This window comes from Neopsephotus bourkii, unplaced genomic scaffold, assembly GCF_033783945.1.
Source record: "Neopsephotus bourkii isolate Nb327-2 ecotype Australia unplaced genomic scaffold, CSIRO-AGI_Nbou_v1 NB_246, whole genome shotgun sequence".
NCBI lineage: Eukaryota > Metazoa > Chordata > Aves > Psittaciformes > Psittacidae > Neopsephotus > Neopsephotus bourkii.
In genome coordinates this window covers 2,152,428-2,167,285 of record NW_026900756.1, presented here as the reverse complement: position 1 = coordinate 2,167,285, position 14,858 = coordinate 2,152,428, and positions in this window count along the sequence as shown.

Sequence of the window (14,858 nt, the reverse complement as noted above, 5' to 3'; positions counted from 1 at the left end):
CATTCAGCTCCTGCAGCTGAGACATCAGGTTCCTCCATTTGTCTGTCCAGCTCATGGCAAGGCTTGACAAACTTTGCAGGCATTTGCCATGGACCTGTAGGCAGGAGGACACAAATATACCCTCTTTTCCAGATTATCAGTTCTTGAGAAGTAGATAGGTTCTGTATCTGCCACCCTGATGCTGCTTAGGTGACGGCTCGTAAGGCTTGTGGTTGCACTACCCCTCTCGCTTTTTCAGTTAGCAGTTCTTGTTTCAACCGATCTATCTGTTCCTCCAAGTCTTGGATTCATCCCCAGGTTACTTTAAACATATTAAGCTCGGTTTTGTTTTATTTTGTTTCATTTTGTTTTTTCTCTCCTTGGCTCTGGTGTCCATCCTGGTCCTTCCACTGGTGGAGCACCGGGAGCCGAATCGGAGAGCAGCTTCTTTTGGAACATGGGGACTAAACTTATTCTGCTTAAGCCTGGGGTTTATATAGAGCTAGGCTGTTATTCACACATATTCTTGGGAAGCTTCTGTGGTTTTATTATTTACAGGCACATCCCATTTTCTAACCTCCTTATGTCCTCCCTTCAAGATACTCGTTAACTACAAGGTCAGTTTACCCCCTGCACAGCTGGTGTTTTTTACCGAGCTGGGTTTCTCACTGACTTTTACAAAACTGGTCCCTGGCCAAGTTCAGCCATGGGAACATAACCTTTGCCTGCCAACCACACTTCCACACCGCCTGATCAAGGAGAACCTGCGGATGAAGCACTCTATAGACAGATAGAAAAAGCCTCACTCTCACAGGCTCTTGTTCTTATGGGTGACTTCAACCACCCTGACATCTGTTGGAATGACGGTACAGCTTGGCACAAGCAATCCAGACGGTTCCTTGATTGTGTGGAAGACAACTTCCTTCTGCAAGTTATAGAGGAACCAACAAAGAAAGGTGTCATGCTTGACCTCGTGCTCACCAACAGGGAAGGGCTCGTTAGAAATGTGGCGCTCCAGGGCAGGCTTCGATGCAACGATCACGAGATGGTTGAATTCGACATCCTCAGGACAGTGAGAAGAGCGTGCAGCAAGCTCACTGCCCTAGACCTCAAGAGAGCAGACTTTGGCTTCTTCAGGAACCTGCTCAGTAAGGTTCCATGGGATATAGCCCTAGAGGGCAGGGGGGCCCAAGACTCTTGGTTGATATTCAAGGATGACCTGCTCCAAGCTCAGGAGTGTTGCATCCCAACTAGAAGGAAGTGCAGCAGGAGGGCCAGGAGACCTCCTTGGATGGATAAGATGCTGCTGAGGAAAATCCACATGAAAAAACAGTCTTATAGAAAGTGGAAGCAAGGACAGGCAGCCTGGGAAGAATACAGGGATGTTGTCTGGTAAGCTAGGGACCAGGTTAGGAAAGCTAAGGCCCAGTTAGAATTAAACTTGGCTAGGGATGTTAAGGGTAACAGGAAGGGATTCTACAGGTACATAGCAAATAAAAAACAGACTAGGCAGAACGTAGGCCCACTAAGGAAGCTCTTGGGAGAGCTAGCTACACAGGATTTGGAGAAAGCTGAGGTTCTGAGTGACTTCTTTACCTCAGTCTTCACTGACAAAGGCTCTGACCGCACCACCCAAGTCTTGGAAGGCCGACACAGGGACTCTGAGAATGAAGACCTTGGGCCCACTGTAGGAGAGGAACTGGTTCGAGACCATCTTAAAAATCTGAAAGGGCACAAGTCCATGGGTCCTGATGAAATCCATCTGCGGGTCCTGAAGGAGCTGGCAAATGAAGTTGCTAAGCCACTGGCCATCATGTTTGAGAAATTCATGGCAGTCAGGTGAAGTTCCCAATGACTGGAAAAAGGGAAATATAACCCCCATTTTCAAGAAGGAGAAAATGGATGACCTGGGGAATTATAGGCCACTCAGTTTCACCTCTGTGCCTGGAAACATCTTGGAGCAGATTCTCCTGGAAGCCATGCTAAGGCACATGAAAATCAACAAGGTGCTTGGTGACAGCCAGCATGGCTTCACTAAGGGGAAATCCTGCCTGACCAATTTGGTGGCCTTCTATGATGGGGCTACAGAACTGATGGACGGTGGTAGAGCAGTTGATGTCATCTACCTGGACTTGTGCAAAGCGTTCGACACTGTCCCACACAACATCCTTCTCTCTAAATTGGACAGACATCAATTTGATAGGTGGACCACTCAATGGATAAAGAACTGGCTGGATGGCCACACACAAAGAGTTGTGGTCAATGGTTCAATGTCCGGCTGGAGACCAGTTACGAGTGGTGTCCCTCAGGGATTGGTGTTGGGACCAGTATTGTTCAGCATCTTTGTCGCTGACATGGACAGTGGGATTGAGTGCGCCCTCAGCAAGTTTGCCGATGACACCGAGCTGTGTGGTTCGGTTGATACACTGGAGGGAAGGAATGCCATCCAGAGGGACCTTGACACGCTTGTGAGGTGGGCTGATGCCAACCTCATGAAGTTTAACCATGCCAAGTGCAAGGTCCTACATGTGGGTCGGAGCAATCCCAGACACAGCTACAGGCTTGGCAGAGAAGAGATTCAGAGCAGCCCTGTGGAGAAGGACTTGGGGGTGCTGGTCGATGAGAAAATGAACATGAGCTTCAGTGTGCACTTGCAGCCCAGAAAGCCAACCGTATCCTGGGCTGCCTCAAAAGGAGTGTGATCCTGCCCCTTTACTCTGCTTTTGTGAGACCTTACTTGGTGTATTGTGTGCAGTCCTGCTGTTGTCAACATAAAAAGGACATGGAACTGTTGGAACAAGTCCAGAGGAGGCCATCACTATGATCAGGGGACTGGTGCACCTCCCATATGAAGATAGGCTGAGAAAGTTGGGTCTGTTCAGCCTGGAGAAGAGAAGGCTGCGTGGAGACCTCAGAGCAGCCTTCCAGTATCTGAAGGGCACTATAGGGATGCTGGGGTTGGAGCTGGATGATATTGGGGTCCTTTCCAGCCCTAACTATTCTATGATTCTATAAGTCTAAAATTCCATTGGACCTATTCATGCACAATATATTGCATAAACCTGTCAGGACCTCTGATACAGTCATTCTCAGGTCTAATCCCATTATACTGGATGAAATGCTACAAGCATTCATACAGGACGTATCCTACCTAAGAAACATCAAGGAAGACCTACTGTACTGTAACTGTCTGGCCTTAAGCATTGCCAGAACAGTAACAAGGTGCAAGCAGTCTATAAATCTAGAAAGGACAGTAAATAGGATTGTGTGGAGGATGGGTGCAGCTTAGTCTCCACCATGAGCAGTTGCTGGGACTTCCTACAGATGGTTGGACACAGGCCTTGGGAGAGATAAAAATAAAGTTGAGAAAAGGAACCAGCACTAAAGACAAGGAACTGGCTCTGAACAAAGATGGAACATGTAGGTGCTGTGTTAGCAGTAATATAATCATAAGATGCTGTGTTAGCAATAATGTAATCATTCTAGGATGCTGTGCTTGCAATACTGTAAGAATAGAATGCTGTGTTAACAGTAGTGTGATCATAGGACTGTGCTAAGAAAAAGAAATAATGTCATAATCTTGCTATTAGTATTCTCTATAGCAATAAGGGAACTGAAAATTGCAGTGCAGCACTTGTGGGTCTGGGGCAGGGGCTCTAAAGCTTGAGCTGCATCTCAATAAAGGGTCTTCTCTCCACCTCACAAGAGGAGTCCGTGTCATCTGTTGTTGCAGAATTGCTTTCGGTTTATGAGCTGGTAAGACTGTTTCATAGAGCAGTTCACAGCAGCTGACAGTTAAAACATTGGTCCCCAGTAGTGCTTGTGCTACATGCCAAGAGACATGGGGCCATGAAGGCTGATGGAACTAAAACACACCCAAAAATTAAATACAAAACAAATTATAACAAATGTTTATCTGATGTAGTTCCCCTTTAGAGAAGATGAGCAAGAGTTGGAGAAATAGTTCTAAGACATAAGCATCACTACAAGGGAGCAGAAAACAAAAGTAAGTAAAAATTCTCTAACTGGTCACTAAAACTCTAGAAACAGTAACAACTGCATGTGGTACTAACCAACACACTCCCCCTCTCAAACCATTTCAAAAGTGTCAGACTGGTGGTTTTGCTGCTTACTTGGACCTGATTTTTTTCTTCTTCTTCCTTGGACTTAATTGCAAATTAATTTCAGGGTAGAGAATCTTTTCAGAGAAAGTATTTTTGATGCTTCTTTGTGCCATAGAAGAATTTGTTTGACATATTCTAATGTGCTTAATTGTAAAGGTAGTCACTTAATAGTCTTTGCAATCATTTAATGGAACAAAGCAGTGATGTCTAAGAACAAAGAAGGAAATTTCTACATTGTTTCTATTCTCCCTACTGACTGAAACAAGCAAGGTGCAAAAGGGTAAAATGGCGAGTTGCATTTCCTTCCATTCACTCAATAAATCAAATGCAGAGATGAAAACACACAAAAGATATTAAGACTAAACTTGAAAGAGTTATTGATAAAAATATCTCCAGAAAACGGAGAGGGAGCAAGTGCTCTACATTTCTGTAAATGGTTGCTAGCAGCAAACTTGGCTAGGAGTACTTTTGTCAGTGATATGTTCCACTACAGTGGAACAAGACAGAATAAAATGATGGAATATTAAAAATAACATAGTATCTTCTTCAAGGATGATCAGGGGACTGGAGCACCTCCCGTATGAAGAAGTTGGGGCCTCTGCTGAGATAGTTGGGGCCTGGAGAAAAGAAAAGCCTGGAGAAGAGAAGGCTGCGTGGAGACCTCGTAGCAGCCTTCCCGTATCTGAAGGGGGGCTATAGGGATGCTGGGGAGGGACTCTTCATTAGGGACTGTAGTGATAGGACAAGGGGTAATGGGTTAAAACTTAAACAGGGCAGCTTTGGATTGGATATAAGGAAGAAATTCCTTACTGTTAGGGTGATGAGAGACTGGAATAGGTTGCCCAGGGAGGTTGTGAATGCTCCATCCCTGGCAGTGTTCAAGGACAGGTTGGACAAGGCCTTGGGTGGTATGGTTTAGTGGGAGGTGTCCTTGCCCATGGCAGGGGGGGTTGGAACTAGATGATATTAAGGTCTTTTCCAACCCTAACTATTCTATGATTCAAAGTTTCTTCTTATTCTTTCCTTTAGATTAATCAAGCCTCTCAAAATTAAGCCTTCAATGTGTTAATACACTGGGGGGGAAGGTTCTTGATGTTCCCCATCAGCAACAACACAAGATATGCTACAAGATCTCATGTCTGTACCAAGTCCTCTCTTGTTTCTTTGAATTGCCAAGTTATTTTCCTTACTTATGAGCATGCAAATCCTTGGTGCATAATGCCTCAAGAATGCAGAATATATAAACTATGACATTCATCTGGGAATGCATCTTCAGGATACTGCTGCTAAACAGTATAATGGATTTTTGAAGGTCGAGAAAAACAGTCTCTTTTGTTCCCAACCTTTGCCTAAAACTAGAAATTTTTAGGAAGAACTGAAGAACTCTCTTCCAAAAATTAAATTTCACTATTTCCTTAAAGCATGTTTACTATGCAACTTAGCTGGCTCACATAAAGTACACTTAGGGATATTTATTAACTAAATAACTTAAAATTATTTACATTTTCATAGCAATGTAGTAGAGGGAATAGCACTGCACTACACTTAACAGCCCAAGGGAAAATATAAATCACTAACAGGAAGCTTTCTAGTAATGTAAACCAACAGGAAAGCCAGGTACATGCATCTCAGAAGCAATACTTGCACTGGACTTCTACAAAAGAGGAAAACCTGTGGATCCCTCAACAGAAAAAGAAAGTTTCATACCATCTCTATTGCTTATAATGCAGGTGATTTAGTACACTGTAAAGGATTAACAGTATATTTGGATACCAAATCCATAGTTCTATGGAAACTCTATTTTTTAAGAAGAGTCTTACTGGACATAAAACTACTAGACATGAGCATCTTGTGAGAGTCAACAAGACTTCAGTCATGCACACACAGGTAGTCTATATGCAGGAATTAAGGCCTAAGACTACATCTTTGAAAATGTAGACTATTTATGTGAAGTGTTGCACATTACTAAAATCCAAGATCAATATTTTAAATAACACTTCAAATACTCTCACTGATTATTTGGAGATGAAATGGTTTACAGAATTAGTGGCTCCATGCTTCCGAAAACCCTTTTCCAAGAGGATAGGCAGAAAAGATAGGTTTTTCTTTTCTTTATGAAAATTCCCCATTTCTCTTGTACCGTAATATTTCTAGTAAGCGGTAATGTCAGCAGACCAGCACTATTTCTACAGCAAGAGAGAGCAAGCATCATTTTCTGCTCTTGACAAGCTCCCCCTTAAATGTGCCTCTTAGATGTGATGCCCTATGTCACCTCCTAGCTCTGTGCAGCCTCTGTTTCCATGGCTGCTGTTAAAGTTTTTAAGGCTGCCTTTTCACCTGGAAATGTAAATTGGGAAACTCTATCAGAAGGATTGTCTAGTAAGTATCTTTAATCAAAAATAAGTTTTAGGGGATACATTTAGAGAAAGCTTCCCTGAATGCAGCCCACAAAAGTTGCAAGCACATCAGCTTTGCATGCATAAAAACTGCATTTGTGTAAATAAACAGGGCAATTTGCAAATGTTAACTTATCAGTCATTTGGTTTGTGTGTACAAAAGCAGATTTGCTGCGTGTGTAAGCCTGAGCTAGCAAATTACCACCCAGAAGTATAGAAACATCAGTAGTTCTGTAGTCAGATTGTTGAGTAAAAGCAAAAATATTTTAAGACTGGCCTTTAAAGAACAAAAACTTCTGACAAAAAATTACATAAGGCTCAATAGGATTTATCACTTTGACAGTACTCTGTTGTGAACCCAGATCTTCCAGACCTTAGTATCTTAAGCAAGACCTGCAATGAACACATTCAACAGTAAAAAACCCCAAACCACTTACCCACACACGCAAAAAAAAAAAAAAGAAGTTAAAATAAATAATGCTGCAAAAGATCGTCTCTATCCTGTTGGCAGAAAAATGCCTTTGAACTCTGACATGTTTGATGGATAATCACTTTGTAGTGCAGGATGTTGCCTAAATTTACAGACTAAGTAAGATATGAAACCAGCCCTGAAATTGTTCTGCCTATGGAATACCAAAGTAGAATAAAACCTGATTTTTTTTTTCCAGTCCTGAGCTGAAGCAAAGAGGGCTTGTAATCCAGAATGAGTATTTTGTGAGTGGGTTTTTAGACAGCTTTTAAATGGCTGGGACAGACCTGTGAAGCCCTTTGTGACTTGCGGCACAGTTATATCCTGAGGATCCCAAGCCTGAGGAACTGCACTAATTACACCTGTGAAAACAGTATTGAGAGACAGCTTATCACACACTGGCTTTCACAGTACCTTCAAGCACTTGCTCTCCAACCTAAACCAAACCAACAGGGCTAGATCACTATTGCAGCACTCATCCTTCAGTAGCAATATATGCACCGCGCATACATCCAGGGCTCACACGCTGCTGTATGAACCGGGGGATAAAAAAAAAAAACAACTCAAACCAACACAATAACACACACCCCTGAAAAAAACACCCAGACAATATCACATATAAGAGCAAGGTACAATGATAAAAGGTTACTTAAAGTCTCCAAAAAAACTCTGAACCCCAGTTCTACACCAAAACATATAATCTTCTGGCCCTAATTGTTAACAGTGATAAGCACTTGGGTAATAGCTGCAGTCTGCTTTTTTCCAAAGTCACACAGCATCCATTGGAAGGATTAGTTCTTGAGGACTTGTGGCTTAAAGAGCTGATGGAGCTTTTGATGCACCCACTGAGCATCAGCTGTTCAGGTGCCCTCAAGGGATGTGCTCCTGAGTCTCCTGGCATTTGGCCAAAAGCAGCAGGGTTCTCTGTCAGCAGCAATGAGAGAGAGTAAACTTTTCTCCAACGGGCACTGATGTCAAAAACCAGCCAGTCCTCCAGGATAAGACAGATGATTTCAGTGGCATATGTCTCGTCTAATTCTGATCTTTCAAACACTGGCGAAAGTTATGGGGCAGTATCTGTGGAAATTTAACCCCTCAAGTACACATGCATAGGGAAACAGATGGCTTGCAATAGACTGTTTAATCCCAAATAAAATAACAGAAGCAGCACTTCAGGATGACTGCTTATATAGACACTTCTGTTAGAGTGTGGCCTACAAACAGGTAGCTTATGCAACAAGACCCCCAGAAAAGATTATGTAATACATTAAAAAAACCAATAGCACCTTAAAAAAACAATTAAATCTTTTTTCCACTTGGAACCATTGTGTGTCCTTAAAAATTATTATGGAGCTGAAAATACATCTGACATTTCAGGCAAATATATACTCTGACGAATACACTAAGCAAACATCCTTTGTTATGGTTCTCAGTCATGAGAGGGAATCAACTCCCAGCTATGTTCCCATCCATTACAGACCCTGACCCACAAACTCTCTCTTGTCTGCTCACCTGTTCCCAGATAGAGTTCCATACTCTCCAGCCTATCACTGACATAAATAGCAACTCCCCCTCCCCAGGGGCCTGTCTTTTCTAAAGAACGTGTAACCTTCCATTCCAACACTCATGTCATAGAAGCCATCCCACCATGTTTCTGTGATGTCAATGATATCATACCCTTGTAGCCATGCACACATCTCTAATTCCTCTTGTTTGTTCCCCATGCTACAGGCATCTGTATAGAGGCATCTGAGCCGAGCTCCAAATGAAGCTGGCTCATTGGCTGGAGAGGCTGAAATACCTCTGCATAGCTCTGAGCATTTATTATAGGTGCCGGCAACTGACTGGGTGTGTTGGGATGGAATGATGCACCCCTCCCCAACACATCTAGTTTAAAGATTTCTTGACCAGCTTGGCAAGCCTCCAAGCCTCCGAAACAACTCTTTCCCTTTTTCGGCAGACCAGCTCCATCAGCCTCCAGTAGACCTGGCCTCCTAAATTGAGTCCCATGTTCTAAATACTCAAACCCCTGAGTATGGCACCACACATTTATTAACCTGCCAAATCCACCCAGCTTTTTTAAGGTGCTCCCCTTTATTCTGAAGAATTGAAGAAAAAGCTATCTGAGCTCCAGAACCCCCAACCACCTCTCCCAGGGCTCTGTAGTCCTTCTTAATGTTCTTCGGGCTACTGATACCTATATCGCTAGCACCCACTGGTGGACTATGGTCCACCACTGGTGGACTATGGACCACTACAAGGGTAATAGTCAGCAGGACTTACTAGACCAAGCAGTCCCTCTGCAATATCCCTGATCTGAGCCCCTGGTAGGCAACACACCTCCCCTGAGACTGGGCCAAGCCAACAGATGGATGCCTCTGTGCCTTTCAAAGTAGAGTCCCTTACTACTATGATCCACTGCTTTTTCCTGGCAGCACCACTACTGATCCTCTTCACTGGTGCATAAGGAGGTTGTTCATGTGGCGAGGTGTGTGTTTCCTCATTAGCCTCCTGCAGAACTGCAAAGGGCTCTAGGTGAGGACATCAGATTTAGGAGGAAGCCCCTTACTATTATTGTCCTCATCCTCTTTTTTTTTTTTTTTTTCTGTTACAATTTCCCAGCTTCCTAGGTTAATGCCCTCCTTCTTTTCTGTATGCGCTATGATGGATGCTTGAGGCCCCTGCACAGTTTGGGCCTGGAGCAAGCATTCCTGCTTCCTCTCAGCTTCCCTGACATCTTTTACCTTACTGACAGTCTCCCCCAGCTTAGCCGTCTGTTACAAGAGGACCTCCACCAGGGAGCACCAAGTGCAGCCCTGCCCATTGTGCACCTTTCCTTCACCAGACCCGTGCAGGCACTCTCTACTCTCCAAGCTCTGTGCTGCAGCCTCCATTCTCATCGTCTCTATCTGGGTACCTACGCTGGCCACCAGTGGAGCAGCTAGAGCAGAGCTCCCAGATCAGGCCCTGGCTCTGAGGCAAGTGCTCACCATCCTGGTTGCCTGCCTGCATGAAATGCCGCAATTACTCTGCCACATGCTGACTGATGTGCCATACCCTGTTTGCCGTGCTCCTGGTTGCTCACTCTCCCTGGGGTGGGCTTTTACCCAGTCAGGGCTGGTGCCATCCATCCTGGCCCTCTCCCCTGTGAGTCAGCTGCTCATCTCAGCTGAGCTACCGGCTCTTGGGCAAGTCCTGTTGAGGACTTGAGGCTCCCTCGGTGGCTCTTGCAACTCTGAATTGAGGAAGACAATTTGTGCTTCTGGTCACAGTGCTTCCCCCTGCTCTGGAGTTAAAGGCGTCCTTTCTGGAGCTACTCACCTCAGCAACTAATGGCTCAGGAGGACCCTCTTAGTTTCTCCGTGTAGATAAGGAGGAGGATGCACTCCACAGCAAGGCTTCCCACTGCACCATGCAAGGGACAGGACAAGGCAGGTCCCTTGTCCCAGGGCTGACTGCAGGGTGTGAATTTGGGTTTGCAGCCAGGGATGCCCAGTGCTGTCCTTACAAGCAGGGTCCCTGCAGCCCGGGGGCTGTGTGCCGGGGCAGGGACTCTGCCACCAGCCAGGGTCAGCACTCAGCCTGCTCAGGTGCTCCCCATGGCATTGACCCCAGCAGGGCAGCCGAAGGGTGCTGCTGCTGTAGAGAGGGTGCTGCATGGGTCAGGGCTGTTGAGAGTTCCAGGTCAATGCAGGAGATTCCAATGAGACTGCTCAAGAAGCATAGCAAGCCAGGGATTAGCTGAAAGGGAAGGTCCTGTTCTATTAGTTACTGCTATGATTTTTGGGGGTGACGAATTTAAAATAAAAATCAATGTATTGGTTTAGAAAAAGGCACTGAAGTACAACATCTTTTACTGAACAATCCATAGACTATGAGAAATCAACAAACCTCTTCATACAGACAGCATCAGTCACTTTTTCAGCCTCTTTGTGATTGGTGTGAGGTTCCCACCAGAGCCTGCACAAGCAGAGATGCCCCTTAGCAGATCCCTGCTGCCAATGTTAGAAAAGAGTGAAGTTTTTAAGATAAATAATCATATAAAATGGTAGGAACGATTATGTTTAAGAGGTTTATAAATCAATAGTGAGATTTTGTAGATGAGAAAGAGCTATAATTTTGCAGTTCCATCTGCAGTCCGGTATCGTGGTTAACCTGTAACCAGTGATACAATGGTAGTCTTGGTAGCAAGAGCTTATATAACCATATATGGTGAAGGGTGTATGGGTGAATTTAGAGAAGTATATTGTGAAATTCTATCCAAGCAGAAGCTAGAAATTATCAGAGGTAGTCAAGGGAAAATAGAACAATGCTGGCATCCATATAATGGTTGGGATATGTCCAGAGGACAAAAAGGTGAAAAGAACAAGCCGAGGAAGACTTCTTACTTCATCCGAGGAAGACTCCTTACTTCATCAGGACGACCACCGGGGGGGGCTGCACAAGCGCAGAAGAGGCTGATGTCATAATAGACTGATGTGGCAATCCTTAATGCATATGTATTAGTTAATGACGTAATCTGTATTGAATATGTATTAGTTATGTAACTTTCAGTGTGACGAGGTCAGGTCGAAGCCAGATTTGGGCGCGTGCCCCTGGTTTCCCAGCGCTGCAATAAAGCACCTCATATAACCATTCCTGTGGTTATGTGTCAGTCCTTACGCTAACACCAAGAGGGGTGAGCAGGGCAGGGCTGAGCACACAGATGGCCTCTGGGAGCACTAACAGGGAGCAGAGCTGGGCACAGAGCAGCAGCTCCTGGCAGGGACAGCTCCAGGCAGCAGAGCCATGGCCAGGGAGTGGGGGGAAAGTGCAGGCCAGCCCTGGGGAGGGTGCATTCAGGCAGCTCTCTTGTTGCCTGGCACTGGAGGTGGCTGCTGGCCGTGCTCTGCTGGGCAAGGAGCTGACTGTCTCTCTAGAAAGTTCAGGGCAGCTGAGACCCAGACTGGTGGACTCTGCAGCAACCTTGACTAGGCATTAACCTACAGACAGTTGAGCGCTTTTGTCTGTCCCATGCTGCAACTCTTTGCAGTTGCCTTCAAAACATTAGAAATTTTATACCTAAAAGAGTGAGTTTTCAGATGTGACACTGGGAAAACAAACAAACCAACCAACCTCAGAGACAACAACGACCAAGTCAGGCTGAGCCTCTCCTCTGCAGCCCAAAAGTGTTCAGAGTTGTGAGCGCATAAACTGAACTTCTGTATCTGACATCCCTCCTGTCCTAACCCGTTGCTGCCTTTTTCTTCTACAACAGTGCCCCGTGCCCAGAGGCAGCAGATGTCCACAGCTCCATCACCCAGTTCTTCCTCCTGCCATTCTCAGACACACAGGAGCTACAGCTCTGACGCTTCTGGCTTTTCCTGGGCATCTCCCTGGCTGCATTTCTGAGCAATGGCCTCATCATCACCACAAACGCCTGCAACCAGCACCTCCATACCCTCATGTACTTCCTCCTCAGCCTCTCTCTCCTGGACCTGGTCTGCGTCTCCACCACTGTCCCCAGATCCATGGCCATTTCCCTCTGGGACACACATTCCTACCTCAGGGAAGTTGGGCTTCTTATGCTTGGTATCTGTTTATCATGTGGGTGTTTTGCTTTCATTGTGGGGTCCTATGTGCAAATCTCCAGGGCCATGCTGAGGATCCCCTCTGAGCAGGGAGGCCACAAAGCCTTTTCCACATGTCTCCTTCCCCTGGCCCTGCTCTCTCTGTTCATCAGCACTGGCACCTTTGTTTGTGTGAAACCCACCTCCATCTCTTCTCTCTTGTTCTGGTCATGGCAGTTCTGTACTTGGTGGTGCCTCCAGCAGTGAACCTCCTCATCTACAGCCTGAGGAACCAGAAGCTCAGGGATGCTTTGAGGAAGCTGGAAACTGGATGTGTTTCAGCAGCCATGCACTGCTTGCTTTCCTCTGCAAAGGGCTCCCAGTGTAGGTAATGACAGGCCACGTCTGTCTTTCCTGATTTACAATTGTTTTTTTTTTTTCACTTGTGATGGTGTTGTCTTTAAAGACATGTCAGTTTTCGTCCTGTGCTACTTCAGTGTCTGCCTGCCCTGTCTGACACACAAAGTTTGTGTCAGTGGGGGTCTCTCATCTTATTAAGGGAAATAAATGATCCTGCAGTAACTTATTCTCTGTGATATGTTCTCCTGTAACAGGATTGAAGGGGAATGAAATCGGCTTTCTGGCTGCTCCAGCTCTGGGATGGCTGCTCTGTGCCTGGAGTAGGAAGAGATGTTAAAGAGCCTAAGGACCAGGGCTGGTGTGAGGAAATGGAATCGCATGGGGGGTCTGCAGAGCTCTCAGGTCACCCTGGGCAGGAGAGCAGGGGACACAGGGGTCCCTGCAGGGGACTGCCCTGCAGTGGCTCAGACGGGCTGCCTGGCTGGGAGCAGCCCATGGGAAAGGTCTGGGTGGGCAGGAGCTGGACAGGAGGCAGCGTGTGCCCTGGCAGCAAGGGAGGAGAGCAGCATCGCGGGCTGTATGAGCAGGAGCACGGCAGGAGAACAAGGGAAGGGAAGCTCTGGGATGCTCCGGGATGCTCCATGCAGGTTTCAGATCCCCAGTTCATGAACGCTACTGGCAAGTGAGAGTGGGTTTAGCAATAGGACTTCAGGACAGGCAGGGACTGGAGCATGGTGCCTGTGGGGAGAGTTTTGGGGAGTTGGGCTTGTCCAGCCCGGAGATGTCGACATGAGATCTTGTTGTCAGGGACTGACTGCCTTTACCAGCAAAGAGGACATGGAGAATACAGAACCAGGTTCCTCACCATGGTGCCTGGTGGGAGGACAAAAGGCAATGGGAAATAACAACAGAGGAGATGTTCAGCCAGGACATAAGGAAACCTTGTTCCCATAAGCTCAGGCAAAGGCTCATCAGGTCACCCAGAGAGGCTGTTCAGTCTCTGGCCTTGGGTTTTTTCAACTCAAACTTTAATCAAGCCTTGAACCACTTGGTCTGATGCTGTTTCTGACAGGTTGGACTCGAGATCTCCTGGGGTCCCTTCCAACCTCTGTTCTTTTATGACCCTACAATTATGGGGTTATGAAAGAGCCACAAAAATTCTCCAGGGGCTGAAGCACTTCCCCAGTGAATGCAGGCTGAGAAAACTGAGGGTGTTCAACCTGGAGAAGAGAAGGCTCCAGGGGAACTTACTAAACCCATACCTAAACAGGGCCTACAATAAATCTGGAGAGGGGCTGTTTACAAGGTCTGCAGTGACAGGACAATGGGGAATGGCTTTAAGGTAAAAGAGGTGGGATTTAGATCAGACATTAGGGTGGAGTTCTTCCCTGTGAGGGTGGTGGGACACTGGCACAGGTTGCCCAGATAAGCTGTGGATGCCCCATCCCTGGCAGTGTTCAAGGCCAGGTTGGACACAGGGGCTTGGAGCAACCTGCTCTAGTGGACCACTCTGGAACACACCCAAAACACCCCTGAAACACCTCAAAAAAAAAACTCCAACCAACCAAACCACCCCCCACAACACCCAATGAAAAACCTAAAATATCCCCAGGGCCCATAATACACCACTGGGGTCCCTCAAACTCCTCATGTCCTTGTCCCCTCCCTGTTGTGATCCTATGGCGTAAATCAAACCCTAACCCCTGACCATAAACCCTATCCCAGACCAAAACCCATGTTTCTGACCCTAACTCTAACCCTCAGGGTTTTTTTTGTGAGAAGTTATAATGTAATTAAAATTATTATATATTATAATAATATGAATGATTATATATATGTATTACTATTATAAATTAGGCACTCTATTGCGGGTAAAAAGTTTGAGCAGGGTCTTTGGTCCGGAATCAGTGCTACCTTTTCTCGGCGGAGGAAGAATGCAAGCAGACTCAATATGAGGTATAAGCAGACTTCGTTTATTTGC